This window comes from Lithobates pipiens, unplaced genomic scaffold (genome assembly GCF_037356315.1).
Source record: "Lithobates pipiens isolate NorthernLeopardFrog02 unplaced genomic scaffold, aLitPip1_a1.2 Scaffold_18, whole genome shotgun sequence".
Taxonomy (NCBI): Eukaryota; Metazoa; Chordata; class Amphibia; order Anura; family Ranidae; genus Lithobates; species Lithobates pipiens.
This window is the reverse complement of record NW_027507758.1, coordinates 605,883,313-605,899,401: the sequence shown is the minus strand read 5'-3', so window position 1 is coordinate 605,899,401 and position 16,089 is coordinate 605,883,313. Positions and strand designations below refer to the sequence as shown.

General features: G+C 41.4%; 1 protein-coding gene across 1 annotated transcript in view; it reads left to right on the top strand.

Moving 5' to 3' along the window:
- The first annotated feature begins 1,281 nt into the window (after positions 1–1,281).
- Positions 1,282–16,089, top strand: part of RP1L1 (RP1 like 1) — a 99,250-nt gene continuing 84,442 nt past the window's right edge. The window contains exon 1 of the mRNA XM_077489274.1: positions 1,282–1,369. The gene's annotated coding sequence lies outside the window, so the exon portion shown is untranslated. The remainder of the gene's footprint in view (positions 1,370–16,089) is intronic.

Below are 16,089 nucleotides of genomic sequence, written 5' to 3'. Positions count from 1 at the left end.
AATTTGACGCATGCTCGGAAGCATTGAACTTTATTTTCTCGGCTCGTCGTAGTGTTGGATGTCACCGCGTTCTTGGCTGTCGAAAGTTTCGAGAACTTTTGTGTGATAGTGTATGCAAGCCAAGCTTTAAAGGAATTCCATCGGAAAAACCATCCAAGATTTTTCCGCTTGTGTGTACGATACGACTTTGAATGCTTTTTTTTTTTAAATGCACTTGGAATAAAGTTATCTGATTCAAACTGAAAGTTTGGCTGGGCTCTAGGAAGGCACTGAATTTAAATCTGTCTGTTCTTCTAGCATACTGTACACCTAGTGCTGGGACAAGGTCATCCAGAGCCCAGGGCAAACATGCCAAACTGCGCCCCCCGCCCCAAAGGTGTATGAGCATTATGTGTCATCAAAACCCCCTCCAAAAAAACTGAGCACTAATCTTTTTCACCCCCTTAAGCATAAATACCCCCTCCTCCCAGTGCAAATCTGTTCCCCTGCTGAAATCCCCCCTCTCAGCACAAATCTTACCTCCAATCCCCCCAATTCAAGTGCCCCCCCCCCCAAAAAAATCACTCCTCCTAGCACAAATTATCTACCCTTAAATTTGCCCCTCCCAATAACCCCTCTGCAAACCCCCCCCCCCCTCTTCCAGCACAAAGCACCTCAATCATCCCTCCTAGCACAAATCTTCTTCCCCCCCATTCTTTCTCCCCCTAAATTTTAGCATACCCCCCACCCACATTTCCCCTCCTAGAACAATACTTACTCCCTGCTGCCCCCCCAAATCCCCCTTTCCAACACAAATTCCCCCCCCCCAATTTCCTTGTGGTGCCCCCCCACCTCACATGATACCACAGTGCCCAGGGCAGCCGTCCCTCCTACCCACCCCTTGTCCCGGCCCTGTGTACACCTGGTCATGAAGACCATAAAAATGATAAAAAGGTCCATGCCTGGGGACGGTGGAGCTTCAATAAGGTATGAAGAGATAGAGGCCTGCAGGCGAATGATATTCTGGTCGTCAGCATTCGAGCACAGCGAGGAAATAGTCTCACTAACCCTATTAGTTAATTATCTCTCCTACAGATGGCTCCCCCTGTAATCCGCTTTTGGTCATCATAATCCATTTCAAAGTGACCACTCAGAGGGAATCAGATTCCTTTTCCATGTGGATCAGCAAAGATGCCCAGAACCAGGAAGGATCCTCACCAAGCCTCATTGCAAGAACCTTTTTCTTGATTATTTCTTGTTTTTTTTTTTGTTGATCTGAGCAAACCTTCTTCTGAAAATGGACCCGGAGTATGGTGGTGGAGCAGTGACCTGTACCGAGGCGGATTACTTCCCAGGCACCAAATAATCTACTGATGAGGTTATAAATAAGGTAAGACGTTCTGATATAACTTATGAGGATTGCAGCTGCTTCTATTTTCATTGTACTCTTTAGGATTGGATTTTACCTCAAGGAGCACTCAGCCCAAGGTGGGCACTTTGGGTTTTGGTTGGTGTCGGAGAGGTTTAGGCCAACAAAGAGATTCCAGAGGGGCTTCAGTGAGATCATTTTCAATCATTTGTTAATTCTATGAAGAATCCATGAAACCATCAATGTGATTTGTTACAGCTGTAATAAGTGGTCCAAACTGGGAACCATTAGTGGTGATGACCCTTTACCGATGAAAACCTTCAGAGATCTATGATGACTTCATGGTGTTTACAACCAATTTGTGCAGCCATTTGTGGAGTAAATCTGCACACACGTTGGAATATTTTTTTAAAAAATATTTTTAGGCCATTTTCTCTTCGGAATGAATGTTCAGAGCTGTAAATACCACATTGCAGCTACTAGAAAGAATGTACCGATCTTAGAAAATGCTAGAGGGAATTAGCAGATGAATGTAACCATTGGTTCTCTACAATTGATACAAATGCAGGTGCTTTCTGTTTTTTCTTTCCTCTTGTCTCTGTCCTCTGAGCTGTACATATCTCCCCCTTAATCTTCTGACCCCCAACTCTCTCTCAGCTCTGGGCCCTACTGGATGGGAGTCCTTAAGCTTTCTGCTTGACTCCCTCACCCTGCCCAGGCCAATATGGCTGCTGACTCTTAAGCTTCCAGCACAATGCCCCCTCTTGCCTAGAGCTCAGCTGGCTACCAGGCCCATAAGATTCCATCTCAACTCCCCACCTCCTCTGTTTCCCTCTCATGGGCAAAGGGGGAGCACTGCCCTCCTCCTCTACCCAGCTCTCCCTGTGGTCAAGCTGTCCCATTCAGGGTGGAGAGCCATTGGGAGAGGTCCCAGGGCTGCAGGCGTGCACCCTCATGGTCCGCTCTTTCAGGCACCCTCTGACCGAGTAGGTCAGGTTGGATGGCACCTCTTGCCACCCCTCCAGACCAACGGGCTTAGTTGACCAGTGGACATTTTTGTCATGGGCTTCTTCTCTGCCTGGCTCTCTCCTTGTGGCCAAGCTGTCCCATTCAGGGAGGAGAGTTAGAGGGGGTGATCCCAGGGAGCCAGCTGTGCACCCTCATGGTCAGTGCCAGGACAAGGTCATCTAAAACCCAAGTCAAACATGCCAAACTGTGCCCCCTGACATGTATGAGTATTATGTGTCAGCAAACCCCTCAGAAAAAGCAAAACTGAGCACTAATGTGCATGCTTACCCCCAAAGCATACATTTCCCAGTACAGATCCCCCTCCCTGTTGTAATCCCCCCTGCCCGCGCAAAACTTTGCCCCCCAAATTCAATTTACCTCCCCAAATCACCCCTCCTAGTACAAAACCTCTATTTTTCGAATTCCTCAAATTTCCCCTCCGAGTACACATCCCCTTTCCCAATACCTTCTCCTAGCACAAATTCACCCCCCCCAATTTTCCCTACTAGCACAATTCCCCCCCCCCCAAAAAAAATGTCCTCTCCTAGCACAAATCCGTTACTCATTTTAGTATATCATGTCTTTTAGCACAACCCTTCCCCCCCAATCTCCTCTCCTATCACAAAACCTATTCCCGCCACCCCCCCTCTCAAAACAAATCCTCCTAAATCAGCATTCCTAGCACCCCCCAATTTCCCCTTATTAAACAATTCTTACACCCCGCTGCCCCCCAAATTCCCCCTCCTAACGCAAATCCCCTCTCCCCAATTTTATTGCGGCCCGCCCTGGTGCCCAGGGCAGCTCCCCTCCTGCCCACCCCTTGTCCCGGCCCTGGTCATGGTTGACCTTGCCCCGCACCATCTGACCGAGCAGGCCAGGCTGGTCAGCATTTCTTGATCCCGTGGGCCACTCCTCCAGACCAATGGGCTCAGCTGACCAGTGGGCATTTTTGCTCATGGGCAAAGGAGGTACACTGCCCTCCTCCTTTACTTGGCTCACTCCTTGTGGCCAAGCTGTCCCATTCAGGGTGGAGAGTCAGAGAGGGAGGTCCTGGGAAAGCAGCTGAGCACCCTCATGGTCGACTTTTACCTGTATCCTCTGACTGAGCAGGCCAGGCTGGCTGGCATCTCTTGACCCTGTGGGCCACCCCTCCAGACCAATGGGCTCAGCTGGGCTCAGCTGTAGAGTGGGCACTTTTGCTCATGGGCAGAGAGGGTGCACCTGTTCTCCCCTTCTATCCATCTCTTTCATTGTGGCCAAGCTGTTCCATACATTGTGGTGAGTCAGATGGGGAGGTCCCAGGGAGGCAGCTGTGCACCCTCATGCCCAGCACTGTCGGACCCTGCGGGCCACTCCTCCAGACCAATGGGCTCAGCTGAACAGTGGGCATTTTTGCTCATGGGCAAAGGAGGTGCACTGCCCTCCTCCTCCTCTACTCTGCTCTCTCCTTGTAGCCAAGCGGTCCCATTCAGGATGGAAAGTCAGAGGGGGAGGTTTCGGGGAGGCGGCTGTACCCCTTTATGGTCGACCTTTTCCGCACTGTCTGACCAAGCAGGCCAGACTGGTCAGCCTCTCTTGACCCCATGGGCCACCCCTCCAGACCAATGGGTTCAACTGACCAGTGGGCATTTGTGTTAATGGACGCAGGGGGGTGCACTGCGCTCCTCCTCTACCTAGCTCTCTTCTTGTGGCCAAGCTATCCTATTAAAGGGTGGAGAGTCAGGGGAAGAGGTCCTGGGGATTAAGCTGTGCACCTTAATAGTCAAACTTTTCCCGCACCTTTCCCCCAAAAAAATACAAAATCTTGGGTTAAAGAATGACTAGTTTGCAGCACAAATCCTTGACCAAAAATTATTTAGTACTGGGTTCTCAACGAATGTGATATGTTCCCAGGAAGAGAAGGCCTACGTCACTCCATATTCTGGTCCTGAGGCAAGTGGTGCTATATATGGTCCTTCACCCCAGGGAGGGAGGTGGTGTAGCTATCATAGGCTAACCTGGGCTTTCTATCACTGTGGCATGGTCACCTTTAGGGGGTGTTCAGTCATAATCCCACACATGGAAGCTTTCGCACCACTCTGTGAATTCATAATGAACCCAATTGGTCAGTGTACTAGCCAGACAACTGGCATCTTCAGAATAGCAATGGCAGCCCCCATGTGCAAGTACCCATATACTCTATGTGGGAAAGACCTCAACCTCTTTTTTCCCAGATATAGTTTGAATTTATATGGTATTTGTTCCTCCAAACTCTGTGCTAATTGAAAACGATGGAATCTCAGCAATAATGTTTGACACAGGCACAGACTACATGACATAGGACCCACCAAGGCCCCATTCACACTTGGCAAGTTGGAATCGCCGGCAGAATCGCCTTGCTTTTTCAAATCCTCATCAAACATGCAACACCCATTTTCGGTGCCAGTCAATCTTAATGGCACCCCAAATGTGGTGCAATTTTGCTGCGATCGTTACGTAACAGAGTCACGGCAAAGCTTGTTGCCCAAAAGGAGCAGATGCTTCTTTGGGGGGGCGACAAACACGCCTAGGGCTTGCCCATTTGACGTGAATTGACTGCCCTATGTGCGACACACAGAAACGCAAGTAAATTAGTAAAGTTACACGTTCCTATGTGTTGTATCCATGCATGTTGTGCCATGCGTTGACGGGCATTCTGCCAACATACGAGAACAGACCAAAAAATTAACATGCAGTTTTTTTTATTGAATGCATGATTGTGCACCCCAATGTATGTGCGTCAGAGATTAGCGTGTTGGGGTGCCATTCAAAATGAATGCGTTAATGTGCATTGGAGTAATATGTGCAATAAGGCAACATGTTGCGTTGCATACAGTAGGTGTTTTTTGGCCCTTAGGCTGCCCAGGCTTTTGCAATTGCTTTATTAAAGGCAGTTAAAAGAGTTCTTATTTTACCCAAAATGATACAGTACATGTGATTGGGTATTAATGACATGTCCTCCAAAGACAGTTTTTTATTTTATTTTTTATTTTGATTATATTTATTTCTTATTTATTTAGTTTACCCAAAATGATAAATGTGATAGGGTAATATTGACATGTGCGCCACTGACCCATGCAAAGAGAGATTTTTATTTTTATTTATTTAATTTATTTATTATTAGTTATTTATTTATTTTACCCAAATGATGAATGTGATTGGATAGCATTGACATGTGCTCCACTGACCCATGCAAAGAGAAATTCTTATTTTATTTTTTATTTATTTATTATTTATTTATTTTGCCCAAAATTATACATGTGATTGGGTAATATTGACCATGCAAAAGGAGGTTTTTTTTTATTTATTTATTTATTTATTTATTACTTATTTATTTATTTCACCCAAAATGTTACACATGATTGGGTAATATTGACATGAGCTCCACTGACCCATGCAAAGAGAAATTCTTATTTGATTTTTTATTTATTTATTTTGCCCAAAATGATACATGTGATTGGGTAATATTGACCGTGCAAAAAGAGTTTATTTTATTTGATTTTTTATTTAATTATTACTTATTCATTTAGTTCACCCAAAATGTTACACGTGATTGGGTAATATTGATATGTGCTCCACTGATTTTTATTTATTTAATTTATTTATTATTAGTTATTTATTTATTTATTTTACCCAAAATGATGAATGTGATTGGGTAGCATTGACATGTGCTCCACTGACCCATGCAAAGAGAGATTTTCATTTTAATTTATTTTATTTATTTATTATTTATTTATTTATTTATTTTACCCAAATGATGAATGTGATTGGATAGCACTGACATGTGCTCCACTGACCCATGCAAAGAGAGATTTTCATTTTAATTTATTTTATTTTATTTATTTATTTATTTATTTATTTATTTTACCCAAATGATGAATGTGATTGGATAGCACTGACATGTGCTTCACTGACCCATGCAAAAATAAATTTTTATTTTATTTTTTATTTATTTATTATTTATTTATTTTGCCCAAAATGATACATATGATTGGGTAATATTGCCCATGCAAAAAGAGCTTTTTTATTTAATTTTTTTATTGATTTATTACTTATTTATTTATTTTGCCCAAAATGTTACACGTGATTGGGTAATATTGACATGCGCTCCACTGACCCATGCAAAGAGAAATTCTTATTTTATTTTTTTATTTATTTATTTTGCCCAAAATGATACATGTGATTGGGTAATACTGACCATGCAAAAAGAGTTTTTTTATTTTTATTTTTTATTTATTCATTACTTATTTATTTATTTCACCCAAAATGTTACACGTGATTGGGTAATATTGACATGTGCTCCATTGACCCATGCAAAGAGAAATTCTTATTTTATTTTTTATTTTGCCCGAAATGATACATGTGATTATTATTATTATTATTATTATACACGATTTATATAGCGCCAACAGTTTACACAGCGCTTTACAATGTATAGGGGGGATAACACAATTACAGTACAGTTCAATACAGAAGGTACAGGAGGGCCCGGCTCGTAGAGCTTACATTCTAAAAGGAGGGGGTGGTGGTACAAAAGGTAATAGCTGCAGAGAATGATTTGATGGGCTCAGGGACAGTTGTTAGGTGGGTGTGGGATAGGCTTCCCTGAATAAATGAGTTTTCAGGAATCTCCTAAAGGTGGACAGGGTAGGGGATGATCCAGAGGATGGGAGAGGCTCTGGAGAAGTTCTGAAGGTATTGGGATATGCTCCAATGAACCATGCAAAGAGAGTTTTTTTTATTTTATTTTTTATTTATTTATTACTTATTTATTTATTTTACCCAAAATGTTACATGTGATTGGGTAATACTGACATGTGCTCCCATGACACATGCAAGGAGAAATTTTTATTTTATTTATTTATTTATTTATTTTATCTAAAATTATACACGTGATTGGAAAATATTAACATGTGCTTCACCGACTCATGCAAAGACAAATTTTTTTTTAGTTTTTATTTATTTATTATTTATTTACTTTGCCCAAAATGATACATGTGATTGGGTAGTATTGGCCATGCAAAGGGAGTTATTTTATTTTATTTTTTATTTATTTATTACTTATTTATTTATTTTACCCAAAATGTTACATGTGATTGGGTAATACTGACATGTGTTCCAATGACCCATGCAAAGAGAACTTTTTATTTAATTTATTTATTTATTTTAGCCAAAATTATACATGTAATTGGGTATTATTGGCATATGCTCTAATGAACCATGCAAAGAGAGTTTTTTTATTTTATCTTTTATTTATTTATTAAGTATTTATTTATTTTACCCAAAATGTTACACATGATTGGGTAATACTGGCATATGCTCCCATACAAAGAGAATTTTGTTTTTATTTATTTATTTATTTTTACCTAAAATGATACATGTGATTGGAAAATATTAACATGGGCTTCACTGACTCATGCAAAGAGAAATTATTTTTTTTATTTTTTATTTATTTATTATTTATTTACTTTGCTCAAAATGATACATGTGTTTGGGTAGTATTGACCATGCAAATTTATTTTGCCCAAAATGATAAATGTGATTGGATGATATTGACCATGCAAAGAGAGTTTTTTCATTTAATTTTTTATTTATTTATTACTTATTTATTTATTTTACCCAAAATGTTACATGTGATTGGGTAATACTGACATGAGTGCTCCCACAACACATGCAAAGAGAAATTTTTATTTTATTTATTTATTTATTTTACCTAAAATGATAAATGTGATTGGAAAATATTAACATGTGCTCCACTGACTCATGCAAAGAGAAAGTCTTATTTTATTTTTTAATTATTTATTATTTATTTATTTTGCCTAAAATGATACATGTGATTGGGTAATACTGACATGCGCTCCACTGACCCATGCACAGAGAATTTTAATTTTTTTATTATTTATTTTACCCAAAATTATACATGTGATTGGGTATTATTGGAATATGCTCCAATGAACCATGCAAAGAGAGTTTTTTATTTTATTTTTTACTTATTTATTACTTACTAGGTTTTTCCGACGGAGTTCCAACGGAATTCCGCTGAAACTGTCCTGCGTACACATGATCACACCAAAGTCTAACCGTCAAGAACGCGGTGACGTACAACACGTACGACGGAACTAGAAGAAGGAAGTACAATAGCCAGTAGCCAATAGCTTCCGTCGCATACTTGCTTCAGAGCATGTGTCGTTTTTGGTCCCTCGGAACAGCATACAGACGAGCGGTTTTCCCTATAGCAATTGGTTCCGTCGGAAATATTTACAACATGTTCTATTTCTAGGTCCCTCAGAATTTTCGACTTAAACGGTCCGATGGGGCATACACACGATCGGAATATAGGGTGAAAAGCTTCCGTCTGACTTTTTCTGTCGGACATTCCACTCGTGTGTACGAGGCATAGCAGTCCAGAGTCTTTTAAATAATGGTGTCTACTAACAATAAGACAATCTAAAACAGGCAACACGTTTTGAGGGTATCTCCCCCTTCTTCAAGGCTCAAAATATTGTGTTTAATCATGAGGGCTCAAAACAACACAATCACCCTGAATGGGGAACCTGAACTTGGAAATCGACATTAAAAAAGTCCAATGAGAGCACCAGCACAAAGGAGTAACCGTCCAAAGTCTTTTAACTAATGGTGTCTACTAACAATAAGACAATCTAAAACAGGCAACACGTTTTGAGGGTATCTCCCCCTTCTTCAAGGCTCAAAATATTGTGTTTAATCATGAGGGCTCAAAACAACACAATCACCCTGAATGTGGAACCTGAACTTGGAAATCGACATTAAAAAAGTCCAATGAGAGCACCAGCACAAAGGAGTAACCGTCCAAAGTCTTTTAACTAATGGTGTCTACTAACAATAAGACAATCTAAAACAGGCAACACGTTTTGAGGGTATCTCCCCCTTCTTCAAGGCTCAAAATATTGTGTTTAATCATGAGGGCTCAAAACAACACAATCACCCTGAATGGGGAACCTGAACTTGGAAATCGACATTAAAAAAGTCCAATGAGAGCACCAGCACAAAGGAGTAATAGTCCAAAGTCTTGTAACTAATGGTGTCTACTAACAATAAGACAATCTAAAACAGGCAACATGTTTTGAGGGTATCTTCCCCTTCTTCAAGGCTCAAAATATTGTGTTTAATCACGAGAGCTCAAAACAACACAATCACCCTGAATGGGGAACCTAAACTTGGGAATCTACATGAAAAAAAGTCCAATGAGAGCACCATCACAAAGGAGTAACAGGCCAAAGTCTTTTAAATAATGGTGTTTACTAACAATAGGGCAATATAAAACAGGCTACAAGTTTGGAAGGTATCTCTCCATTCTTCAAAGCTCAAAATATTGTGTGTAATTAGGAAGACTCGAAATGACTCAAACGCCAACAATAATCATTTGAAAGATGAAACAAGAAATGCGCCCAGGAGCAAAATAAACAGCTGCATGCTCCTGAAAAAGGGAGAGATATCTGTACGCCAAAACGCGCTGGAGGTTTTGTATTGTCTTATTGTAAACAAACATCATTATTAACCACTTCAGCCCCGGAAGAATTGGCTGCTCAATGACCAGGCCATTTTTTTGCAATACGGCACTGCGTCATTTTAACTGACAATTGCGCGGTCGTGCGCTATTGTACCAAAAATTTATGTCATTTTTTGACCCACAAATAGAGCTTTCTTTTTGTTTTATTTGATCATCTCTGCAATTTTTATTTTTTGCGCTATAAACAAAAAAAGAGCAGCAATTTTGGAAAAAAACACAATATTTTGTACATTTTGCTGTAATAAATAGCCCCATTTTTTTTCCAAAAAAGCTAATTTTTTCCTCAGTTTGGGCCGATATGTATTCTTCTACATATTTTTGGTAATAAAAATCACGCAAAGCGTGTATTCATTGATTTGTGCAAAAGTTATAGCGTCTACAAAATAGGGGATAGATTTATGTGGGGGAGGGGGGGGTACCTTTGCCCCTAAGATACATATGTTTTATATTGTCTTGTTGTGAACAAGCACCGTTATTGAAAGGATTTTGACTGTTGCATGCCTCAATATTTTATTCCTGCTGATAAATTATCTCCTGGATGTCATATAGTGATCATAATTTGTCATTTTATAGAAACTATGTGCTTTGTCCATTAAGGCCAAAGCAACAGGTTTACTTAGTAGCACTGTCTCCAGAAGTACATACATAGTGCTTCCAGATATGGGGGAGCGTGTTCTCCAGGGATGGAGGAGCATGTTCTCCAAGTGTGGCGGAGCACATTCTCCAGGTATGAAAGAGCATGTTCTCCAAGTGCGGAGGAGCACTTCTCCAGGTGTTGGGGAGCATGTTCTTCAGCTGGTAAGGAGCACGTTCTCCAGATATGAAGGAGCATGTTCTCCAAGTGTGGAGGAGCACTTCTCCAGGTATGGTAGAGCATGTTCTCCAAGTGGAGGAGCATGTTCTCCAGGTGTGAAGGAGCATGTTCTCCAGGTGTGGAGGAGCATATGGAGGAGCATGATCTCCAGGTGTGGAGGAGCATGTTCTTCAGGTGTTGGGGAGCATGTTCTTCAGCTGGGAAGGAGCACGTTCTCCAGATATGAAGGAGCATGTTCTCCAGGTGTGGAGGAGCACTTCTCCAGGTATGGTAGAGCATGTTCTCCAAGTGGAGGAGCATGTTCTCCAGGTGTGAAGGAGCATGTTCTCCAGGTGTGGAGGAGCATATGGAGGAGCTTGATCTCCAGGTGTGGAGGAGCATATTCTTCAGGTGTGGAGGAGCATGTTCTTCAGCTGTGGAGGAGCATGTTCTTCAGGTGTGGAGGAGCATGTTCTTTAGGTATAATTGAGCACTTTTCCAGGTATGGAGAAGCATCCTGTCATGTTGTAGCATTGGTTCTTAGTGGTTGTCCCAACACTGTTACATGGGGGCATTGAGAGAGTCCTCAGCTCTCTGTAAGCTCCAACTAGGTTGACTTAACCTAGCCATACACTATACAACCTGATTTTAAAATCCCTACAAAATCTGCTATAGCTTTACCGAAGACATCTAATATAAGGACAAACCCTAAATGCATCAAATCAGGCAGGCCCTTGCATCTAGTTGATGGTATACCAAAATAAAATTGCATCTAGTTGATGGTATACCAAAATAAAATTGTACAATGAGCGTGGAGAGAACATGGTCAATTAACTCAAAGGTATACACTTATGAGCTGCTGGGTCTCTTATTGTTAAAATCCAAAATTATGAAAAGTCGTCAAAATAATCAAGCTGTCTTGCATCACAAGCCCCAAGGAAAGGTGGAGTCTGGAGAAAAGTCCAACCAAATAAGAAGCAGCACCACACCAGGTCAAAGAGTCAATAATAACAATAGGTAAGCCAACACATTTCAGAAGCTCAACACTACTCCTTCATCAGGGCTCGAGTATTATATTCAGGGCAAGGACAAGGGGTGGACAGGAGGGAAAAATTTCCTGGGCACAGAGGAGCAAGAGACAGGGAATAGATACAGAGACGTAAACCTATTCTAAGGCATGCATTACCAGTGGGGGAGGAAGCACAGTTCTGCATCCTTGCCCTGGGCACTGGATGAACCTATCCTGGTACTGATAATAAAGCATGAGTTTGGGCCAAACATTGGCTGTTTGCCCTGTTCGGAGAATACCCGAATTTGCAGGACGTCCGGCAGCTGTTCTCCCCGCCGAATGTCCTGCAATACACTGCACGCTGCACAGTGCATTCTGCGCCCTGATTGGGCAAAGCTTTGTGTATGAGATACCATAACCGTTCACCAAAAAAGTGTCAAAAATTTATAAAAACACAGAGGCAGTTTTTGACAATTCCTTTATTAAAAAACAAAACAAAAAAAACAATGTCCCCTGATGTAGATCCATCGTAATTATGATGCCGCTGCCACCACCGGACCCAAAAAAAGAACAAAAATGTATCACCCACAGTGAAAGCAAACCACCAAATGGCTGTCTTGCCATTAGACAGTTCTTATATAGGTAAGTGCGGGGCCCCCTTGTGACATCACCAACCAGTGCATGCTGGGTTGTTGACATCACAAAGGTGTGGTGCCTAGCACCTGGTACCCAAAAGGTCTGGTATGGACTGTGAGGTGGACCCCACTTTTTTTCTTTATTTTTCTTTAAATGGCCGGGTCCCTGCAATTGCAACAACAATTCAATTTAAATGTGATTTGACTTGATTTTTTTACCTTTATAAATGTAACATTTTTCATGTTCTATACGTGGTACAGATGCGCAACTTTACAGACAGACTATGGGGACCCCCAAGGCACTATATTTAAATGAATTCTTCATTTTTATTATTGCACTTTAAGCATCATTAAAAATCACTGCTCCTAAAAAAAAAAAAACAATTGTTTTAAAAAAAATGTTTGCATTGATATATGTCCCCCAGGGCAGTACCCAGACTCTCATACCCTTTTTATGGTCAATTACTTGCATATAAGCCTTCAAAATGGGCACATTTGATTTCTCATAGACTTCAATGGAGTTTGCGGTTCCGGGCAGAACTTTTCCCCTGTTTAGGAGTTCTGCTGTGAACCAACCGGGGGGTGTTCGGCCGATCTCTAATGGTCAGTAGGAAGAATGCTCCTTACATTGGTGTTCAGAGGGAAAAATGCTCCTTACATTGGTGGTCAGTGGGAAAAATGCTCCTTACATTGATGATCAGTCGGAAGAATGCTCCCTACATTGGTGGTAGGTGGGAAGAATGCTCCTTACATTGGTGGTCATTGGAAAAAATGTCCCTTATATTGGTGATCAGTTTGAAGAATGCTCCTTACATTGGTGATCAGTGGGAAGAATGTTCCTTACATTGGTGATCAGTGTGAAGAATGCTCCTTACATTGGTGATCAGTGGGAGGAATGCTCCTTACATTGGTGATCAGTGGGAAGAATGTTCCTTACATTGGTGATCAGTGGGAGGAATGCTCCTTACATTGGTGATCAGTGGGAAGAATGCTCCTTACATTGGTGATCAGTGGGAAGAATGTTCCTTACATTGGTGATCAGTGGGAAGAATGTTCCTTACATTGGTGATCAGTGGGAAGAATGTCCCTTAGATTGGTAGTCAGTGGGAAAAATGCTCCTTACATTGGTGGTAGGTGGGAAGAATGTCCCTTACATTGGTGGTCATTGGAAAAAATGTCCCTTATATTGGTGATCAGTTCGAAGAATGCTCCTTACATTGGTGATCAGTGGGAAGAATGTGCCTTATATTGGTGATCAATGGGAAGAATGCTCCTTACATTGGTAAACACCGGGAAGAATGTCCCTTAAAGATAGCCAAAAAGATCATTGGTGTCAGTGGTTACAGATCTATCATGAATTTTTAATTATTCAAGGACCCCTTAGCAGTCAGTGAGGAACCATGGTTAAGAAAGGCTGCATTATTTTAAATATGTTGGCACTGTATGATATAAAATCTGGACGAAATTAAATTGGGAAGGAATAAACTTTAACAAGCACTGATAAGATTATTTACCAATCACAAGACACAAAGCTATTTAACGGGATAGTACACTCTCAATTATGGGTGTCCACCTGGCAGAATGAATCACACACTAGTTTTTGTATATATTGGATACTCCTCTGACATGACTGTGAGAATAACCACAAGGATATTAGACTTTGCCCCTACCCCAACAATCTCATTCCTACCACTGCATTATCTTGGCAAATAAAAAAGAATATCTTAAAGAAACAGTTAAAAAACATCAAAGTCTTCTGGAAAAATGGCACCAAAGACTTCTCCAATGGCTGTTTCTTCTTTCCATCTTCTTCTGCCGTTGCCTGATACCTTGACTGCTACTCCCACCAGGTCCACCTTTCTATCCTAGTATCCCTAAGTAGAAATTTGAACAGAAGTGTCTCAGTGAGTTTTTTTGGCCTCATCAGTCCAAATCATTCTATACAACCATACATTTTTTTTTTGGTTTTTGGTTTGGTTTCGATTCAACTTCAATGAGACTTAAGTGGGGTACACACAATAAGAAAATTGGGGCAAAAGATCGTCCAAATTTCCTCATTGTTTCAAAGAAAATCAGATACAATGAAGGAAAATTTGTACGAAAATTCTCGTACGACAGACCTTTTTTTTTTCTGTTTATTGTTTCTGATCATACAAAGTCTTTGTTCCTGATTTTTCTCGTACAAAAATCATACAAAAACAGTACACATTAAACGAAAATCATTCGTTCTGTTCCCTTTACGAGAAACATTTCAGAGCTTGCCCTTTCATAAATTTTCATTCAGAAGGTCGGAATCGACTGTAGAAATTTGTGTACACACTATACGAAAATCGTACAAAGGTTCCTCAGAAGAAAATGTCCACCCGATTTTTTTATGGTGTGTACGAGCCTTTACAGTTTGAAAATGACAAATTTTGTAGGTTTGATAATTTTTAAAAAGTTTAGCTGATGGAACTTTCTCAGACGTTCTCTCATCTCTAGTAAAAAGGTAACAAATGCATTAAAGAATGGTTCAGCAAGTTCTACATTTTTTGCCATCAAGCTGTTTGCAAGAGAGAATCACCATAAAACAATGGGTGACATAATGGGCTCTGACTGCAGCAGAACTACAAAATTCACAAGAACTTACTGGCTTATGGGGCTAAGAAAAAGCGATTGTCCAAAAGTTCAATAATTATGGATATTTGAAGTTCTAGTCCAGTGGTCTCCAAACTGTAGCCCTGTGGCCGGATGTGGCCCTTTGCATACCTTTATTTGGGTCCTAGGGCATTATTCCTCTCGCTGACATTAACAATGGGACATAATTCCTGCCAATGACACCAACAGAAGGGCACTATTCCTCCCACTGACACCAAGGGTGGAGCACTATTCCTTCCACTGACACTGACAATGGGGTACTATGAACCCCCATGACTAAGCTCTGAGAGACGGAGCGACATGCGTTGGTGGTGTGGCCTGGTCGGAGGATAACATGGATGTGCGGTTAATTTTTGACTTGAGCTTTTGCAGGAGCTGGGACGAGCTCCATCCTGTGTCAGCACCCTCAGTGGGGGATGCTTCAGGATTTGCACCCGTGAGCAGCACACTAGGCTATATTGAGTCGCAACCAATAATTGGGTATTATTCCTCCCACTGACACCAATGATGGGGCACTATTCCTCCCACTGACACCAATGATGGGGCAATACTCCACTCATGAACATTAATAATGGAGTATTAATACTGACACCAAAACATGTTCTACTCCCAGTGGCCACATTCCGGCCCCTAAAAAGGCTGAAGGATAGTAAACTGGCTCTTTGTTTAGAAAGTTTGAAGACCCTTGTTCTATTCAATCCGAAGGCTTGGAGGGAGCCCCAAGGCCCATCAACAGGCCTAAAGGAACTTCCTGACACATGTTTTTCACTCCTGGGCTTTTGCCTAGTTAGGATGGCACTGCAACAACTATCTTTTTCCCAGGCCTTTGGGCCTTGGGATTGGAGTGCCATAAGGATCGCCCCTTCTTTGAGGAACCTGCAAGATGCTGGCTGTTATGGATGTTCTACTTGGGCTTAGAGCAGGTGTGCCCAACCAGTGGCCCGGGGGCCACATTTGGCCCACGAAGCCCGCTGATGTGGCCCGCGACCTCCTGCTCTGTGATGGAATAGAATAAAGTTATTAATAGTAAGTTTATTACTAAAATCAGTGTATATATGGGCATATCTGTTCTGCAGTGGTTACTGGGTTGCT